A 15102-nucleotide genomic window follows, 5' to 3' on the forward strand; every position below is an offset into this window, starting at 1 on the left:
TCCTTTAGAATATTTCTTCCTCTTTGGGATATATATAGTGGCATGCAAAAGTTTGGGCACGCCTGGTCAAAATTTCTGTTACTGTGAATAGTTAACTGAGTAGAAGATGAACTGATCTCCAACAGTCATAAGGTTAAAGATGGAACATTCTTCTCAACATCTTAAGCAAGATTAGTGTATTATTTTTGTTTTGTACAATTTTTAGAGTGAATAAAGGAAAGGAGCACCATGCAAAAGTTTGGGCACCCCAAGAGATTTGAGCTCTCAGATAACTTTTACCAAGGTCTCAGACCTTAATTAGCTTGTTAGGGCTATGGTTTGTTCACAGTCATTATTAGGAAAGGCCAGGTGATGCAAATTTCAAAGCTTATAAATACCCTGACTCCTCAAACCTTGTCCCAAAATCAGCAACCATGAGCTCCTCTAAGCAGCTGCCTAGCACTCTGAAAATTAAAATAAATGATGCCCACAAAGCAGGGGAAGGCTATAAGAAGATAGCAAAGCGTTTTCAGGGAGCCGTTTCCTCAGTTCATAATGTAGTTAAGAAATAGCAGTTAACATGAATGGTAGAGGTCAAGTTGAGGTCTGGAAGACAAAGAAAACTTCCCGAGAGAGCTGCTTGTAGAATTGCTGGAAAGGCAAATCAAAACCCCTGTTTGACTGCAAAAGGCCTTCAGGAAGATTTAGCAGACTCTGGAGTGGTGGTGCACTGTTCCACTGTGCAGTGACACCTGCACAAATATGACCTTCATGGAAGAGTCGCCAGAAGAAAACCTTTCCTGCGTCCTCACCACAAAATTTAGCATCAGGAGTTTGCAAAGGAACATCTAAACAAGCCTGATGCATTTTGGAAACAAGTCCTGTGGACTGATGAAGTTAAAATGAGCAAAGGTATGTTTGGATAAAAAGGGGGCAGAATTTCATGAAAAGAACACCTCTCCAACTGTTAAGCATGGGGGTGGATCGATCATGCTTTGGGCTTGTGTTGCAGCCAGTGGCATGGGGAACATTTCACTGGTAGAGGGAAGAATGAATTCAATTAAATACCAGCAAATTCTGGAAGCAAACATCACACCGTCTGTAAAAAAGCTGAAGTTGAAAAGAGGATGGCTTCTCCAACAGGATAATGATCCTAAACACACCTCAAAATCCACAATGGACTACCTCAAGAGGCACAAGCTGAAGGTTTTGCCATGGCCCTCACTGTCCCCCAACCTAAACATCATCGAAAATCTGTGGATAGACCTCAAAAGAGCAGTGCATGCAAGATGGCCCCTCACAGAACTAGAAGACTTTTGCAAGGAAGAATGGGTGAAAATCCTCCAAACAAAAATTGAAGGACCCTTAGCTAGCTGCTGAAAGCATTTATAAGCTGTGATACTTGCCAAAGGGGGTGTTACTAAGTACTGACCATGCAGGGTGCCCAAACGTTTGCTTTGGGCCCTTTTCATATTTTTGTTATTTTGAAACTGTAAACGATAGAAATAAAAAAAACCTTGCTTAAAATATTAAAGAAATGTGTCATCTTTAACTTTATGCATTTGGAAATCAGGTCATCTTTTACTCACTTAGCTATTCACAGTAACAGAAATTTTGACCAGGGGTGCCCAAACTTTGTGTGTGTGTGTGTGTGTGTGTGTGTGTGTGTGTGTGTGTGTGTGTGTGTGTGTGTGTGTGTGTGTGTGTGTGTGTGTGTGTGTGTGTGTGTGGTGTGTGTGTGTGTGTGTGTGTGTGTGTGTGTCTGGATTTAGTTTTAAGGAAGGTAGCTGTGTGAGAGCAGCTTTAGAGACGGTGATCATGAATCAGAATCGGGTTTAATATCACCAACATATGTGGTGAAATTTGTTAACTTTACAGCAGCAGTACAACACAATACATGTTAAATAAATATAGAGGGAAAACAACTGAGTTACATTAAATATATATTTGTCTATTGAATAGTTAAGTTACAAAAGTAGAGCAAAATAACAGGAGTAAAAAAAGTAGTGAGGTAGTGTTCATGGGTTTTTAATAATTGAGAGGGGAAGAAGCATTTCCTGAATCGCTGAGTGTGAGCCTTCAGGCTTCTGTATCTTCTACCTGATGGTAACAGTGAGAAAAGGGCATGCCCTGGGTGCTGGAGGTCCTTAATAATGGATGCTGCTTTTCTGAGACACCGTTCCCTGAAGATGCCCTGGGTATTTTGTAGGCTAGTGACCAGGTTGGAGCTGACTAAATTTACAACCTTCTGCAGCTTCTTTCGATTCTGTACAAGAGCCCCTCCATACCAGTCAGTGATGCAGCCTGTCAGAATCCTCTCCACAGTACAACTATAGAAGCTTTTGAGTGTATTTGTTGATATGCCAAATCTCTTGCTGAAATGCTCTACTTCCATGTGTTTTTTTTTAAACTGGTGGGATTTGACTTTTCAGTCAGAGGATTAGTTGTTCAGTAACTTGAATATTGGTAATATGCACATGTGATACATTAGAACAAAGTAAGCTTTCTTTTTATTGGGCTACTGTAATATAGTACCTTTACTGCAGAGCAGCTCAAAATGTTTTCTTTAACATGTGATGATCAGAAGATTGCATAATGTTTCTCTCCTTTCTTGGCCAGTCCCTCAGGATTGAATTCCACTCAGTTCTGATACGTACACCTGCGGATTCAGCCGTAGACAAGGTGGGAAGGATTGGGAGGGCCAGTGGATGGGTAGATGGGTAAGGTATTCCTTCTACCATTTGCACTAGGCTTTTGAATGCCACTGATGCACAGAATGAAAGTTCCAAGTGCCATTCTAAATGCTGCTTCCCGAAAATAACAGTGTAGAAACTTGTAAAATTAGTCAGCTCTATCATGGGTGCTGGGTGGTGTGTGTGTGTGTGTGTGTGTGTGTGTGTGTGTGTGTGTGAGTGTGTGAGTGTGTGTGTGTGTGTGTGTGTGTGTGTGTGTGTGTGTGAGAGAGAGAGAGAGAGAGAGAGAGAGAGAGAGACATAATGGGTGGTGCGAATCCTTAATAATGGACGCCACCTTTCTAAGACATTGCTCCTTGAAGGTGTCTTTAATACCACAGAGGCCAGCACCCATGGTGGAGCTGACTAATTTTACAAGTTTCTGCAACCTATTTCAATCTTGCGCAGTAGCACTCCCCTCCCCATACCAGACAGTGATGCAGCCTGTCAGAATGCTCACCATGGTACACTTGTAGAAGGTTTTAAGTGTTTTAGTTGACAAACCAAATCTCCTCAAAATCCCAGCAAAATACAGCCACTGTTTTGCTTTCTCTATAGCTGCATCAATATGTTGTTCACAGGTTAGGTCCACAGAGATACTGACACCCAGGAACTTAAACTGCTCACTCTCTCCACTTCCGATCCCTCTATGAAGATTGGTTTGTTTTCCCTCGTCTTACCCTTCCTGGCCCACATTTAGCTCTCTGGTCTTGCTGATGTTCAGTGCAGGTGGTTGCTACGACACCGCTCAACTAACTGGAATATCCGGTACACCCTTTTGTCACCACCAGAAATTCTGCCAGCAGTGGTTGTATCATCAGCTAATTTACAAATGCTGTTTGAACTACACCTAGCCACATAGTCATGGGTGTGGCGAGAGCAGAGCAGTGGGCTAAACACACATCCCTGTGCTGCGCCGATGTTGACTGTCAGCAAGGTGGAGATGTTATGTCCAATCTGCATAGATTGTGGTCTTCCAGTTAGGAAGTCGAGGATCCGGTTGCAGAGGCAGGTACAGAGACGCAGGTTCTGATGCTTTTACATCAGGATTGTAGGAATGTTGGCATTAAATGCTGAGCTATAGTCAATAAACAGCATCCTGACATGGGTATTTGCATTGTCCAGGTGATCCAAGGCCGTGTGGAGAGCCAGTGAGATCATGTCTACTGTAGACCTATTGAGGCGATAAACAAATTGCAGTGGATACACCTGAGACAGGTGTAGATTCTAGCCAAGACCAATCTCTCACAGTATTTCATCACCACAGACGTGAGTGCCACTGGGTGATAGTCGTTGAGGCAGCTCACTCTGCTCTTCTTGGGCACTGGTGTAATTGTTGTCCTTTTGAAGCAGGTGGGAATTTCCGATTGTAACAGCAATAGATTCAAAATGTCTTTGAATACGCCTGCAGTCAGTTAGCACAGGTTTTCAGAATCCTACCAAGTACTCCATAGGGCCCTGCTACCTTGTGATGCTTCATTCTCTTGGAAGACAGCCTAATGTCGGCCTCTGAGACAGAGATCACAGGGTCATCGGATGCTGCAGGGATCCTCACAACTGTGGTTTTATATTCTCCCTTTCAAAGCTCTAGCAGTGAAACATTACTGCCATTCATGATCTTGGGTTTTGCTTTGTAGCAAATAATGGCCTGCATACCCTGCCAGAGTTGACATGCATCCACTGTTGCCTCCAACCTCTCCTGGAATTGTTTCTTGGCTCTTGAAATATCCCACTGGAAGTCATAACTGGTTTTCTTATACACACCCGGATCCCCAAGCTTAAATGCCACAGATCTAGCCCTCAGCAGATTAAGAAACCTCCTGGTTCATCCACAACTTTTGGTTTGGGAATATACAGTAAGCTTTCATAGGCACACATTCATCCACACAGGTTTTAATGAAGTCGGTGACAACTGTGACATATTCATCCAGGCTCAAAGATGACACCCTGAACACAGTCCAGTCCAGTGATTCGAAGCGGTCCTGTAAGTGCTCCTGTGCCTCCCTGGTCCACATCTTTATGGTCCTCGCTCCTGGTGCTGCAGTCCTCAGTCTCGGCCTATACTCAGGGAGTACAAGTACAGCCGGGTGATCAGACTTTCCAAAGTGTCGGCGTGGGGGAGCACAGCAGGCACTCTCGAACTTGGTGTAGCAGTGGTCCAGTGCGTTATTTCCTCTGGCCCTACGGGTGATTTGTTGATAATAATTATTTAGTGACTTTATCAAGCTGGCCTGGTTAAAATCCCCCAAAATGAAGCTGAAGGCATCAGGATGTGCTGGCTCATGCCTGTTGATTACGCTGCTCAGTTAGGTTTATTTAGTATAATTGCAAAAAGGACAAGAATAAAATAGGAATAAAAGCTCGAAAGAAGAGAATAATTCATTTAAAAATCTTGGTACCCTAACACACTTAGAACATTATATTCAGTTCTGTTGCCTCATTATAGGAAGGATGTGGAAGCTTTCGAGAGGGTATAGAGATTTACTAGGATGCTGCTTGGATTATAGACAATATTTTACAAGGATAGCCTGAGCGAGCTATCTCTCTGAACCAGAAGAGGATGAGAGATGACTTGTTAGAAGATCAAGTGGCAATCCAGAGACATTTCCCCAGTGTGGAACTAGCTAATACGAGGGTGTATTATTTCAAGGTGATTGGAGGAGAGTATAGGGAGGATATCAGAGGCAAGTTCTTTTTTTAAACACACAGAGAATGGTATGTGTGCAGTGGCAGTCAGATACACCAGAAACATTTAAGAGACAGGCACACAGGATAATACAAAATGGAGGGCTACGTAGGAGGGAAGGGTTGGATGGATCTCAGGGTTCAGCACGACATTGTGGCCTGAAGGGCCTGTATACACACACACACACACACACACACACACACACACAGTGCCTTCCTAAGTTTCCAAAAATTCCAGCCATCCATTCCTGCTCTGCCGTCACCCTGCCAGCGGATTTTCCAAACAATTTTGGCCAGCTCCTCACTTGTGCCTCTGTAATTCCCTTTACTCCACTGTAATACAGATACATCTGACTTTAGCTTCTCCTTCTTAAGTTTCAGGGTGAATTTGATCATATTATGATCACTTTCCCCTACAGGTTCTTTTGCCCTAAATTCTCTTCAATTTTGGTTCATTGCACAACACCCAATCCAGAATAGCTGATCCTCTAGTGGGCTGAACCACAAGCTGCTCTAGAAAGCCATCTCACAGGCACTCCAGAAATTCTCACTCTTGTAACCCAGCACCAATCTTCCAGCTTCTTATTACCTGCCTTCTTATTGGAGTCCTCCATGACTATTGTAGCATTGCCCTTTCGCCATGCATTTTCTGTCCCCTGTCGTAATTTGTAGGCCACATCCTCCCTAATGTTTGGGGGTCTGTATACAAGGTCTTTTTCCCCTTGCAGTTCCTTAACTCTATCCACAATGATTCAACACCTTCTGACCTGATGTCACCTCTTTCTAATGATTTGACTTCTTTTACAGTGTTGTTTCTGATTGGAAGGATGTAATTGCACACCAGACTGTAAACTTGATGAGTCACCAGGGGAACAAGTTCATAAGATCTATTCAACACACTTAATGAATTAGTACATTGACATTCAAAGAGAAACAATGCATGCATGACATGAAGCTGGCAAATTCCTGGGTGAGATGAAGCCTCTTGATAGTTATGCTCAGCACCAAATAAAGATTAAGATAACCAATAAAACATGAAAATATAAACGACACACACAAAATGCTGGTGGAACGCAGCAGGCCATGCAGCATCTATAAGGAGAAGTGCTGTCAATGTTTCGGGACGAGACCCTTCGTCAGGACTAACTGAAAGGATAGATAGGAAGAGATTTGAAAGTGGCCACACATTTTAATTCCTTGTCCCATTCCCATTCTGATACATCTATCCATGGCCTCCTGTACTGTCAAGATGAAGCCACACTCAGGTTGGAGGAACAACACCTTATATATCGGCTGGGTAGCCTCCAACCTGATGGCATGAACATTGACTTCTGTAACTTCTGTTAATGCCCCTCCTCCCTTTCTTACCCCATCCCTGACAAAGTGATATACCTGTCATTGAGGGGGACGGCCACAGGGGTGCTCCGCACTTTCCCCTTCCTGACTGTCTCCTATGTAACTACCTCTGCATACATCCTATCACCCCCTCAGCTTCCCGAGATTCATCCAGTTCCAGCTCCAGCTCTTTAAAGTGGTTTGTTAGAAGCTGCAGCTGCATGCACTTCTCACAGTTGTAGTCCTCAAGGACACTGGAGGTTTCCCTGCCTTGCCACATCCTGCAAGAAGAGAATCGTCTATCCTGCCTCACATCTCTACTGTCCCAGCTGTTGCAAGGACGAGGATGAGGACGAACCCAAGTCCAGAACACAGGCACGGAGGCAGAGTCGAGAAGCATTAGCACCGTCGCGAACAGGGAACCAGTATCCAGGAGAGTCTTTACACGGAGACAAGGTTTACGTAGAGTATCCAGGAAATGATGCGGAGCTTAGAACTGACAGTCCTAAGGAATCAGGAAATGAGATTTACTCACACTAGAGTCGACCAACGAACTGGCGAAGCAGGGCTGTGACGCCCGAGTTTTATCCTGTGTTCGCTAATGGGAACCTGGTGTGCTGTAATTAGTGGAACTGAGAATGACTGGAAATCAGGCAAGGGGATGAAGGCCCTGTTAAGGAGGTAATAGCAAGATGGGGAATTGCCAGATGGGACCATAACACTAGCTGAGCAGATACAGAGAAGAGAATGGAAAAACTTGAGATTTCCTTTGCTCTCTCTGACTGAAGCCTCTCTTTGAGGCCCCTGAGAGATAAAGCCTGAAGACCACCACTCTGACTGTGTCCATGCAGATGATGGCCGATGCGCTTGTTTTACCGCTTAAGTGTTTAAAGGTCTGTATTCAAACTCAAGACTCTTTATTAATTCTGCTGGGTGTCTCAATCAACAATAATACCAGAACAGTAGAGTAGTGGTTAATAATGCCAGTGGTCTGAGTTCATTTCCCACTGCTGCCTATAAGGAGCTTGTACTTCTCCCCGTGACCACATGGGATTCCTCTGGGTGCTCTGGATTCCTCCCACAGTCAGCAAGTTAATTGGTCATTGTAAATTGTCCTGTGATTAGGGTCAGATTAAATCGGGGCTGCTGGGCGGCACAGCTCAAAGGGCCAATTCTGCACTGTTTCTCAATAAATAAATAATGAAACTTCCTAAGCATCGGTTTCTCTATGTTCATGTTAAAACATTCATATAACCTCTTGTACAAATTCAAAAGAAAATCTGTACTAGCGTTGAAAGATCTATGAAGCTGAGCAAAAGATTGTAGTAGCAAACTGCACCATAAGGTGGCAGCATTCTCTATGACTGACCTCTATTAGCAATTAACAATTTCCAAATGCGGCTGGAATTGGGTAGACTGCAAGAAGACAAAGGGAAAATCTGACTTGCAACAGCGAGCATCCTTCGGATCGCTTTGAACAGTATCACGCACATAAGAAGGCAGAATAGAGGACAGAATTGTTACAGCAACTGATTCTCATTAAGAGCCCTTTTACCATAGGTTTCAGTTTTAGATAGATAGATAGATACTTTATTCATCCCCAATGGGAAATTCAACATTTTTCCAGTGTCCCATACACTTATTGTAGCAAAACTAATTACATACAGTATTTAACTCAGTATAAATATGATATGCATCTAAAATCACCCTCCCAAAAGCATTAATAAATAGCTTTTAAAAAGTTCTTAAATAGTTTACTAAAGTGCATTGAGTGGTAACTTAAGCAAAATCAGTTTTGTTTCTAGCTTTGACTCAGCAAAGATTTAAAGAACATTAAATGGTGACCGTAAGTTATTTTCAAAAGACTGAGCAGGAAAAAACTGTAAAAATAGAGTAGTGTACAAACAGAAGCATGTTTGAATACTTAGATTTCCAAATGCATTCGATCACAGCGACTTCTACAAGGTTGACCGAAGGTGTTATCATCTTTTTAAATGAATTTTTTTTACGATTACAAGATCCTGCTGGACACTAAGAACTTAAAGTACTGCAGGTCCACCCCATCAGAGAATTGCTCGTTGGTGGAGAAACTGAAGGGGCTGAATTTGGTGCGGGTCATGCTGCTGCTGGTTCATTCACAGAGGTGTCGGAGGAGGTGGTGCGTGGAGGCGATGTGCCGTCTAACGGCCAGTGGTCATCTTGGGCTCGTTGTTAAGTCGGAGCGATGCAAGTCTGATTCACTGGTTTAACGGCAGGGAAGCTGAGTGACCTTGGTCGTGATGAAGACTAGGCCTCAAGCTGTGGTGTCACCTGTTTACAGTCACCCGCGGAGAGGCCCCGGAGTCGGTGTGGCAAGGCGTCCAAGCTGGAGCTGTTCCCCACTGTTTGCTCGGCAGAAGGCAAGCTGCATTGTGTTCGACTGCAGACTGCTGCGATGTTCATGGACTCAGGGTGACTGTATTTTACTGAGATCTTATAGGTACTTGCTAACTTATATGTGTGGGTACTGTGTTTTGCATCTTACACTGTTTTGTTTGGTTGTGTTCATGGATGGTTGAATGATAATTAAATGAACTTGAACTGTGTTTCCAAATTATGCAAATTATCTTAGCAAGCAGGTATACGTCTGGCAGGCTATCTCCTATCCTGCTGAATGATGACATCTTGGGGGCCAATAACATGTCATTCCTGACCCCTCATTAATTATCTTCTGTAATTAATTTAACAGGTTGTGGGTGAATTTTAAATTTGGTATTTATTTCCATCTGGTGTTAGATCCTATGTGAAGAACAGTGGTTACTTGTGTGTGTGTGCAAAGTTCCACTCAAGAGGAAAACTAAATCTTGACGGTTACTCCACAGAAGGTGTCACTAGGCAGATTATTTACTGCATTAACTTTCTCCATATAAATAACTGATTTTTAAATGCAATCGTACATTAAGGGATTCCTCGTCCAGAGTACAGATGCTATCAATGAGCTCTGCAGCACTTATTATCTGCAGTCTTGAGGATCACATGCCCCAAACGGTACACCGTAGGCAACTCATAAGCCTTTCTCTTCCTTGCGACATGATTCCTTCCAATACCTCCTTAACTTCTTGATGTGTATAGTCACTCAAGAAGTATACTGATTGTGCCTATCTTTTTTTATCGTCAGCATATAGAAATAGTACTGCTGCTGACACTGTCATAGGAATAGCAGTAACAATCCTGATGGTTTGTGAATTAACTCATTAGTCCACTTCTTCACCTTGTACCGAACTACATTCCCACTTCACTTCCAGGTATTGATTCGTCTTTTTGATCAATATGAAATCCTTTTTTTAAAATAAAAGGGATATTTTCTATACTTAATTAACTACTACATCAGTTCTTCAATTTCACACACACAAAATGGTGGAGGAACTCAGCGGGTCAGGCAGTATCTATTTCCCATAGGTGTTCCCTAACCTGCTGAGTTCCTGCAGAATCTTGCACGTGTTGCTTTGGTTTTCCAGCGTTTGCCTACTTTCTCGAGTTTAGTTTTTGAATTTGTTGTCTAAGTGATTTCCATTATCTATGATCTGTCCTGCTCTTTCTACTTATTAATTATGAAACCAGAGTTACAACATCCCCATTTCTTTGAGTAAACATGTACACGTTTCAACCGAGTTTGCATTTTATCATGTAAGTTCAGCTAAATATTTTAACAGACTCATAAAGGTGCATAATCTCTTTAAACAGAGTGTGATAGCACTTCATATGTTTGTATGTACATATGCAAAAACAAAAGATGTAGAAAAATCAATTTAGCATCAAATTAAAATCTCACTTGCAAAAAGATCATAGAATCATACAGCAAGTGAACAGGCCATTCATTTCCAGTTGTCCATGCTTTCATGTTAATCCCATCACCTAGTTCATGGTCCATAGCCCTCTTTGCCCATCACTTTAATGGACTTCTTGAAGGTTTGGATATACCTTTCAGCTAACCCATTCGTTGCTGGGTGGTGAGGAGCTGGCTTGAAATGTTGATGCTTCATGAGAACAGTCGGAATTCTTCTAAAGTGTGTTGTGGTCTGTTGTCACTCACAATTTGTTCTGGTAAGCCATTTCTGGTGAAGATAGTCCTCAGAGCAGAGACAGTCTTTGCTGAGGTAGTTGACTTCATTGGTATAACCTCCGGCCACTTCGAATGAGCATCCACAGCAATCAGGAACATGGAGTCCATGAATGGCCCAGCAAAGTGAATTTGTACTCTTTGCCGTGGTAATGATGGACACACCCATGGTGTAACAGTGTCTGTGAGGGTGCATTTGAATTTTTGGCATCCCAAACAGCTCTAGGCTGTTTATCTATTCCCAGTCACCACACATAGCTTCAGGCAAAACTCTTCATCTTGACTGTCTCCAGGTGTCCCTCATACAGATTCTCTAACACTCTGGTGCGCAGTTTAGAGGGAATCACAACACAAGATCCACACATCAGGGTTCTTTGACATACAGACGGTTGGTCTTATCTTGCTGAGAGCTCTGGAAAAGTAGGGTTACCAAGAGCTCGCCATCCTTGCCTGGTGATTTCATAGACCAGTCATTCCTTCTTTCCCTTTGTATTTCAGAATTTGTTACTGGCAACTGGTCCACCAGTGTGGCGTGGACCACTTCTGCTGGTTCACAGTATGAAAACTTTTCTTCTTCAGCTGCCAATAGTGGAAGATGTGACAATAGTGGAAGGTGTTGCTGTGTGGTTTGGTACCCTTGAACTCTGTCATAAGAGTGGACTCCTAGGAACAGTGCCCAATGTTGTTACCAGGTAGCAGTCATCACTGGAATTCCCTTCCTCGGATTGAGAATGGACACAAGGGGCTCTTGATCTGTCACTAGTGTAAACTTTTGTAGAAATAGAACTTCTTTATTCCCCACACTAGACTAACTGTCTCTCAGTCAATCTGTACGTAGTTGCATTCTGCGCTTGATAGTGATCTTGAAGCAAACACAATCGGGCGTTCAGATCCATCCTTCATAATGTGTGACAAAACGGCTCCAATGCCATAAGGGCATGCATCACACACCAGTCTGATGGGCAGGGATGGATCCATAATGGATGAGCAGTTTATCGGATTTTAATAGTCTCTGTTTCCTTGAATGCTTTTTCACATCTTTCTGACCATTCCCACTTTGCTCCTGTCTGTAACAGTGCGTTCAATAGATGCAGCACTGTAGCAATGTTTGGGAGAAACCAATGGCATTAATTTACAAGGCCCAAGTATGACCTGAGTTGTGACACATTTTCCGGTTTGGGTGCCTGTATCTCTGCTTCAGTTTTCTCTTGTGACTGATGTAAGCCATACTTGTCAATGACATGTCCACAATATGAGATTTCATTCTTGAAAATCTCACACTTCTCTCTCTTCACTCACTTTACCAAGGTTCTGGGGGTGTTCAGCAGCATTTTTGCCAGTCACAATGATGTCATCAAGGTTACATTGTGTTCTTGGGATACCTTGGAGCACTTGGTCCATTAATCCTTGTCAAATTGCTGGATGCAACACCAACAATGAGACGATTATACTGAAACAGTCCTTTCTGAGTGTTGATTGTGAGGAACATCCTGCTTGACTCCTCAATCTCCATTTGCGGATTGGCTTGTGACAAGTCGATCTTTGAAAACCTCTCTCCATCTGCCAAAGATACAAAAACGTCCTCTATTCGTGACAGGGGATACTGCACAGTGCACAATGCTGGGATGATGCTCACTTTGAAAGCCCCACAGAAGTGAACGGCTCTGACCTTCCCTTCCTTGATCACTGGGACAATGGGCATGGCCACCCAACCTTGGAAAGAATTCCAGCCCTCCCCAAGCATCCACTTTAGGACATAATGCGTAAGGCACTGGACATGCTTTATTGAATTCTGCTGTTGCTGCTTCACCCAGTTCATGCCTTTGGGTTTACCAATCCCTTTCTCAAACACCTTCCCATTAGCAATAAGCAGCTGTGACAGTCTCTGGTTTGTTGCTGTTGCCTGTGGTTGTCACACTGAGAGCTTTGATTGAGTGCCAGTCTAGGTAGATTTTTCTCAACCATTCACGTCCAAAAAGTGCTCGTCCTCCACCTTTCAATACGTAAAGCTCTAACTGTTGTGCTTGGCCTCCATATGTCACATCTACATTCAGTTTGCCTTTGGGAGACACATTTTCTCCCTTGTAAGTCTTCAGCATCACAGGTTTTTTCGAATGGTTTTTTAGAAAACAGTGTGTTGTAGTCAGCGTCTGGAACTATAGTCAAAGTTGACCCTGTATCCAGCTCCATTTTTGGTTTTCCGCTGGATACATGCATTGTGATCCAGATGATTTTGTGATCTGCTGCAGATACACGATGCAGTTCTAGGCATGACAGTTCGCCTTTGTCAGATTCTGTTTTTCATTCAGTAACTTTCTGCATTTGCTTAGAGACTTTTTTTTGAGTGCTTGAGACTCTTCACTCCGTTGAGGTTTTTGTCTGCCTTGCACACTCTTTCTAAGTGTCCTAGTCTGTGACACTTTCTCTGAAACAGCCGTCATTTGCAACAATGGGAGGATCTGCCACATCGATAACATTTTTAGCTTTTTGCACCATTCAGGGACATTTTGTGCATTTCACACCCGAACCTCCTTTTCTGTAGTTCAGTTGCATCCTTTGCTGCAGTCTCTGATGACATTTCAATGGTCAATGCCCATTCTAAGTTTAGGTCTCTTTCGGATAATAACCACTTCTGAGTGCTCTTTGACTATGCATGCCACATACAAATCTACTCCTTAATCTCCATCTCTAAAGTCACTGTACCGGGAATGTTTGTGCACTTCTGCAAAATATTCAGAAATGCTTCAATTTTTTGACTGGTTCCTTTTGTAAAATCTAAGCGTCTCAGCCATTACCCAGTGGTTTTGTGGTTAACTTGTGAAAGAGACTGTGCATTCTTGCACCCATTAAGCTAAGAAGTTTAGGGTTTTTTTTTGCTCCTCCACATTGTTCACCTTACAATACTGTTCAACCCTCTTGATTTACAACTCCCAGCCTTCATTAGCATGATCAAATTCGTCAATTTTCCCGACTGAGGCTATCGCCACATTATTTTCACTTTAAGTTCAGTGCCTCTTTCACTGTTACTTACGGGTCCTTCAGCCTTCTCGTGCTGTTTAACTCTTGCTGTTTTGTCCCGTAACTGTTGGTACGGTTTGTGATATTTTCTGACTTTCAGGTTCGTCAGCAATTTGTTGTGTCTGTGTACAACTACGTAACAATTAAATAAAGACATGCACAGGGGAGATGACTTTAACTGGTGTGTGTTTGTGTGTGTGAGAGAGAGAGAGAGATTCTGTGAAGGCAGAAACAGTTTAGTTTTCTTTGGCATCATGTTCGGCACAGGCATTAGGGTGGAGGGTCTGTTCCCCTGTGTACTGGTCTATGTATACAGTGGTGCTAGAAAGTACGTGAACCTTGTAGAATTTTCTGTATTTCTGCATATATATATATAGCCTAAATGTAATCAGATCTTCACATAAGTCCTTAATCTAGATAAGGAGAACCCAAATAAATAAATTACAAAAAAAGGAATTATACTTGTTAATTTATTTATTGAGAAAAATTAGCTAATATTACATGTATTTGTTGGAAAAGTTAAGTGAAACTTTGCTTTCAGTAACTGGTGTGACCCCCTTATACAGCAATAGCTTCAACCAAATGTTTCTGGTAACTGTTGATCAGTCCTGTACATTGGCTTGGAGGAATTTTAGGCCATTCCTCCTTACAAAACTGCTTCAACTCTGGGATGTTGGTGGACTTCCTTGTATGAACTACTTGCTTCAGGTCCTTCCACAACATTTCTATAGGATTAAGGTCAGGACTTTGACTCAGCCATTCCAAAAGACAAATCTACTTCTTTTTAAACCATTCTGTTGTTGATTTACTCTTGTCTTTCAGATCATTCCTTGTTGCAATATTCAACTTCTATTAAGCTTCAGGTGACGGACTGCTACACCGACATTCTCCTGTAAAATGTCTTGATACAATTTTAAATACATTGTTCCCTCAAAAATTACAAGCTGTCCAGGCCCTGAGGCAGCAAAGCAGCCCCAAACCATGATGCTCCTTTCACCATGTTTCACAGTTGGGAAGAAGTTTTGGTTTTGATGTGCAGTGCCCCTTTCCCTCCAAACATAGCAATATGCATTTCTGCCAAGAAGTTCAACTTCTGTCTAATCTGTCCACAGAACATTGTCCCAGAAGCGTTGTAGAACATTTAGGTGGTCTTTTGCAAACCTGAGATGTGCAGCAGTGTTTTTTTATTGGAGAGCAGTGGTTTCCTCCATGGTGTCTTTCCATGAACACCACTCTTGTTCAGTGTTTTTCTTA

This window comes from Hypanus sabinus, chromosome 20 (assembly GCF_030144855.1).
Source record: "Hypanus sabinus isolate sHypSab1 chromosome 20, sHypSab1.hap1, whole genome shotgun sequence".
NCBI lineage: Eukaryota > Metazoa > Chordata > Chondrichthyes > Myliobatiformes > Dasyatidae > Hypanus > Hypanus sabinus.